Genomic DNA, 6,405 nt, shown 5'->3' with positions numbered 1-6,405 from the left:
GAACAGTTCCAGGTGGGGTGGATGAAAAGGACCCCGTGGTGTTGCCTCTGGATGAACAGGACCCCGATCGATCGGGCCGGTTGGGGCGGGATGAACAGGACCCCGTGGAGGGCTGGATGAACAGGACCACCCCGTGGAGGGCAGGATGAATAGTAGATGGTGGAGGGCAGGATGAACAGTAGCCCGTTGAGGGGTGGTTGAACAGGAGCCCGTGGAGAGGGCTGGTTGAAGAGTAGCCGGTGGAGTAGCGCGCGGTGGAGGCTGGATGAACAGGAGCCCGTGGATGAACAGTCATAGATGGAGGCTGGAGGAGGTCGACGGTGGATGAAGAGTAGCTCGTGGAGGCTGGAGGGGGTCGACGGTGGAGATGAACAGTATCCCGTGGAGTCCTGTTTTGCGGTACGCCACACCCCTCCCGATGAACAGGACCCCCGTTTCGACCGTAGCACTCCAACACAAGTCCGTTTCGTCCGTTTTGCGGTACGCCACACCCCTCCTGATCAACAGGACCCCGTTTCGACCGTAGGAGGTCCGTTTCCTCCGTTTTGCGGTACGCCAGACCCCTCCCGATGAACATGATCCCATTTCGAACGTGGCCGGTCGAACACAAGGCCGTTTCCTCCGTTCTGTGGTACACCAGGCCTCGTTTCCATCGCCTGTTCTGTCCAAGCCCTCCCGATGAACACGACGCATTCCGTTGCCTCCCCATGAACACGACCCATTCCGTTGCCTCCCCATGAACATGACGCATTCCGTTGCCTCCCCATGAACACGACGACGGCGCTGTTTCTCCGTTCCGACCCAGCCGTGTACACGAGCCCTGGCCGTACGTATGCGCGAGTAGGCGTTCGAGACCCCGCCCGTATGTACACATACGTGGCCGTATTTTCTTTCTTGCACCCTGGCCGCTGTACGTACGCGACATGCTACATGCGCGCCTCTACTACGACACGTGCGCGCCTCTACATCGACCAGTATATATGTACGTACACGTTCGTGACCAGAATGACAACGCTACGTACGCTTCGACCAGGTGGATCCCGACTGTCAGGCACTTCCTTGCATGCGAAGATGTAGCTGGTGGGTCTCAGCAGTCAGCGGGGGGCGAAATACGGTGGCCCGTCCGGTGGGTCCCCGCTATCAGGTGGAGGAATAATTATTTTGCATGTAATAAGGAGGCATTTCCTTGCTGCGGTCGTGGACCCAGCTGTCAGCCTCTCCACGTACAGTCCATGTCCGATGAAAGCCATTCCTTGACCACGTTGACCACGCCGCGCCGAGAGCACCAGGGCGGTGGACGACGGCGAGGCCTAGGAAGGGGACGACGCGGAGCCGGGGAAGACACGACAGTGGATGCCCATGCATAGAGGAGTACGAGGGTTCACTGGTTCGCTGCCGTGTGAGGTTGCCGTTGCCGCAGAATAACATGGGGTGTGGGTGAGTAGAGGGATGGCCTGGCCAGCGGTGGGAGTAGTAGGGGGCGGTGAGGCCTCCGCCGCATCGCAGCCGGCCACGGGAGGCAGGAGCACGAGGCACGACCGGCGCTGGTTTGGGCGGCTGGAGCAAGAAGACCAGAGGTTGAAGAAGCACTACGACCGTTGGATGGACATTGTACGGTCACTGTCGGTATTATTGATAGGTATCCTGCCTTATTGGCTTATCATATTATTGATCACTTGGGGGCTTGGTCGTTTCTGAACCATAGCAACACCTTTTGATAGGCGTAAAGCCACAACATCACTTGGGGACTTGTGGTCACGTCTGAACCATAGTCACGCCTCTTGATCAGCCTAGTGCCACAGCATCACTTGGGGGCTTTGGTCGAACCCGAACCATCGCTACACCTCTTGATCGACGTAATGCCAATGCATCACTTGGGGACTTGTGGTCACGTCTGAACCATAGTCACGCCTCTTGATCGGCCTAAGGCCACAGAATCACTTGGGGGCTTGGTCGAACCCGAACCATTGCCACGCCTTTTGGTCGGCATAATGCCACTGTTTCATTTGGGGACCTGGCTGACTTGAACCATAGCTACGCCTATCGGGGGCTTGGTCGTGTCCGACCATGGTAACGCCATTTGATCGGCTCAATAGCCTCTTTTTGCAAATGGTTTTATCATTGCCTTTGCTTGAAATTTTGTTTTGATAAATATTTCTTTTGTTGCGTTTTTAAACCGACAATTCTTAAACCGGTTCGACTGTCAAATTACAAATTGGCGGGACACAGTCAAATCTTAATCCGGAGATTATCTGCCCGGTTTGATTTTCTGTTACCATCCTATTATGGAGTAAACCGATGTTTATCAAACCGGCTCGGCTATCAACTACAAGTTGTTAGTACACGATCAAATTATAATCCGGAGACTATCAGCCTGGTCTGGTTTGACTACGAGTCGCCAGTATTATATATGGTTAAACCGGTGTTTATCACAACCCGGTACGGTTTTATTATAAACCGGCACAATATGAAAGGAGTTATCATTACTCAAGATGGGGTTATCACTCTTACTACAAAAAGTTGGTAAACCAAACGATGTGATTCAATGTCATAGGATTTCATATTTGATATTCTTAAGTGCAGCCTCGGTTATAAACCCAGGTTATATGTCGGGCATTATGACCCGTCCGGCGGTAAACCGCCAGGACACTTTAAACTTGTTGTATGCAGAAACATGTTGAATAAAGCATGACTATAAATCACCGGCGTTTATTAAACCCGGCCTAGCTTTGGACTATAAGTCGCCAGTATGAGATAAGATAATATCCGGTGTTTGTTGACCCGGCCTGGCTTTCGACTATAAGTCACCAATATATATTTGGATTGCGCCATTGGAATCATGCGCTCATAAATCATTGGATTACATTATTCAAATATTAAAATAGCCAACATGGCTGGATTTTTATGGTTATCAATAACCAATATTTTGAATTGAGATTTTCAAAGTCGCTTCAGCGCACTGGATACTATTTTATCAATAGGTATGATTTATTCTACAAAGGAATAGTCCCAAGTCGCTGCAGGCTTACAACCCGGCACTTGGGGACTACATTATTTCAGTTGAGATTACAAGTTTCATGTCGCTGCAAAGTCATTTTTTGCTCACCTTATTGAAGACCCAACTCATCACATTGTAATGAGCCGGCCCTTGGGGGCTACCAATTGCTCCTGTCAACAATTCAAGGTACACAGAATTTTCATCTATTATTAAAGGATCCACTGCTCAGTTGGTAAAGCACAAGGCTCTTAACCTTGTGGGCGTGGGTTCAAGCCCCATGACGGGGGTTACATCATATGATGATTTCATTGAAGAATACATCGAGTCTCAGCTCAATATTATCTTATTAAACCGCACTTGGGGGCTACATATGTAGAATACTCAATTCTGACTATGATTGAGATGAACAAACCGGATTTTCTTCAAGGTTGAAACACTTATTGTAGAAAGTCTTAAGTTATCATTATTCTCCTCTTAAGACTTGGGGGCTACAGGTATTATGCATATAAAGGAGGAACATCTTCATTTTATCAGTTTTGAGAAAATCAGGAAGATCAATTACATGACCCGGTGTCGACAACAATTATGAATCGGTGCCATCAATATTTATAAACCGACCATTTTGGTAATATTAAACCGGCAAGTTTTACATCTTCAAACCGGCTGAATATCAGATAAGTATTTCAAGACCCATATTTCTTAAACCGGCGCTTTGGGAGCTGAGTCAAAGGAGTTATTCTTCACAATATTTCTCTGTGACAAACCAATGTCGGCAAATTGATTATGAAGCTAGTCTGTTGACCCGGACTTCCCAGAAGGAGGAAATAACAAGGACTTAAGGGTGATCAGGTACCGGTTTACAAGAATTCTTAACCCAGAGCATAACCTGTCAAATTTGTTCTTGTGTTTATTTTGCAGCATAAGTTTACCATGGATAAATCCGAGCTAAACTTGGGGGCTAATGTCGGGGATATACCCCGCGGCGTAAACCGGACGGAAGTATAACCCGGCCGGACTAGGCGTTTCATTGGTAAACCGCCAGAGGATTGGCGGTTTACGTGTCTGGCGGTTTACGTGTCTGATGGTTCACTGGTATGACGATTCACGAGCCTGAAGATTCATTAGTGACCCGACGCGTATTCTAGATGCATGACAAGGCCCAAGGACCAGCAGGCCAGTTTATATTAATGGTGGGCCGGTTTAAGAGGAAAGGCATGAGGAACATTTATCTTACAAAGAGTTAAGACTTGGACTTGTATCCGGTTTATATTAGAGATAGACTAGTCCTAATCCTAATAGGACTCTACATGTAACCCGCCCCGCCAACATATATAAGGAGGGGCAGGGCTCCCCAAAAGGGACAAGATTCACAAGTTCCACAAGTTGGACAAGTTAGGTTTAGACAATAGCTCTCGAGATAGAGCACTCTTGTAACCGTGATCATCATCATCAATATCAATGAAGCAGGATGTAGGATTTTACCTCCACCGTGAGGGGCCGAACCTGGGTAAAACATCGCGTCTCTTGTCCCGCTCAACCCCTCTCAAGCTACCACATAGATGCGTTGGCCTCACGACTAAGTCCTGACACTAAGGACATTTCCGTGACAATTCCACAACAGTCACTGGAGCTAGAATCATGCATATTGACTAAGTTGACAAAGCCCTCCGTCCCCGTCAACTTAGTAGGTCCCAGCTAGTAGGGGGTATTCATTTTTTTAGCGTAATAAGGAGGCACTTCCTTGCGTGCGAAGATATAGCTGGTGGGTCCGAGCTATCAGCGTCTGTAACGTTTTTTTCGCGAAATACATGGGCCCTTTCGGTGGGTCCCTGATGTCAGGTGGAGGAATCATTATTTTGCGCGTAATAAGGAGTCATTTCCTTGCGTGCGGCCGTGGACCCAGCTGTCGGCCTCTCCACGTACAGTCCACTTCAGATGCATGTCGTTCGTTGACCACGTTGACCAGGCCGCGCCGAGAGCACCAGGGCGGTGAACGACGGTGAGGCCTAGGAAGGGAACGACACGGAGGCAGGGAAGACTCGACAGTTGTTTCCCACGCGGAGGGGAGTACGACTGTACAAGGGTTTACTGGTTCGTCTACCGTCGCCGGAGAATAACAGCAGGTGTGGGTGAGTAGAGGGATGGCTAGGCCAGCGATGGGAGTACGGTGGGGCGGTGAGGCCTGCGCGGCAGCACAGCCGGCCGCGGGGAGGAGGGAGCAGGTAGTCCCGCCGGCGCTTGTTTGAGCGGCTGGAGCAGGAAGAGCAGAGATTGAAGAAGCACGATAGCCGTTCGATGGACATCCAACAGTCACTGCTTGTGCGTCAACCGTTTTTTAGGAAAGCCTCAAATATGTGGAAAACAACATACATCCCATCTGCCATTATTTCTAATAATTTACAGCGCATTTGCTAATTCTTAAGGTTATTTTTGGAGCCCATATTCTTTTTGTTAGCATTACAACCCATATTGTGGCCACGGTTAAAAAATTAACAAAATTTTGCATATTTCGGTGCGGTCCAAACTATTTTTAATCCCGAAATTTAGACTCACATTCAAACTGATTTTAAAAATAAATGTATATCAATATAAAATCCAACAAATTCTCCACGCATAAAAATTAATGTAATTCAAAACGAAAAAAGATATTTTAAACTAATTGCCGGTTTGATGTGTTTTAAAAATATACAGCCCATTTTTCATTACTGATGGGCCATTTTCTCGGCCAGCCGAATGAAGCTCTCCTCGTCTTGAAAGATTTGCAGCCCAACAGGCCTGACAAAGCGACTTACTTGGCAAATCATAAAAAAACTGGGCTGTGGCCGTGGACCCAGCTGTCAGCCTCTCCACGTACAATACTCTTCTGATGGAAGTCGGTCGTTGATCACATTGACCACGCCACGCCGAGAGCACCAAGGCGGTGGACGACGGCGAGGCCTAGGAAGGGGACGACACGGAGCCGGGGAAGACGCGGCAGTGGATGCCCACACGGAGAGGAGTACGAGGGTTCACTGGTTCGGCTGCGGCGTGAGGCTGCCGTCGCCGCAGAATAACAGGTGGTGTGGATGAGTAGAGGGATAGCATGGGCCAGCGGTGGGAGTAGTAGGGGGCGGTGAGGCCTCCGCGGCATCACAACCGGCCACGAGAGGCAGGAGCACGCGGCACGACCGGCGTAGCTTTGGGCGGCTAGAGCAAGAAGACTAGAGGTTGAAGAAGCACTACGGCCATTGGATGGACATCGTACAATGACTAGATCTAGAATCGTTCATATTGACTAAGTTGACAAAGCCCTCTATCCTCGTCAACTTAGTAGGCCCACAAGTCAGCCCCCCACCAGGTTGGGTCCTAGCTAGCAGGGGGAGTATTCATTTTTCTGTGCGTAATAAGGAGGCACTTCCGGTGGGTCC

The sequence above is a fragment of the Triticum dicoccoides genome, chromosome 5A, assembly GCF_002162155.2.
Source record: "Triticum dicoccoides isolate Atlit2015 ecotype Zavitan chromosome 5A, WEW_v2.0, whole genome shotgun sequence".
Lineage (NCBI taxonomy): Eukaryota > Viridiplantae > Streptophyta > Magnoliopsida > Poales > Poaceae > Triticum > Triticum dicoccoides.
This window is presented reverse-complemented; position numbering follows the sequence as displayed.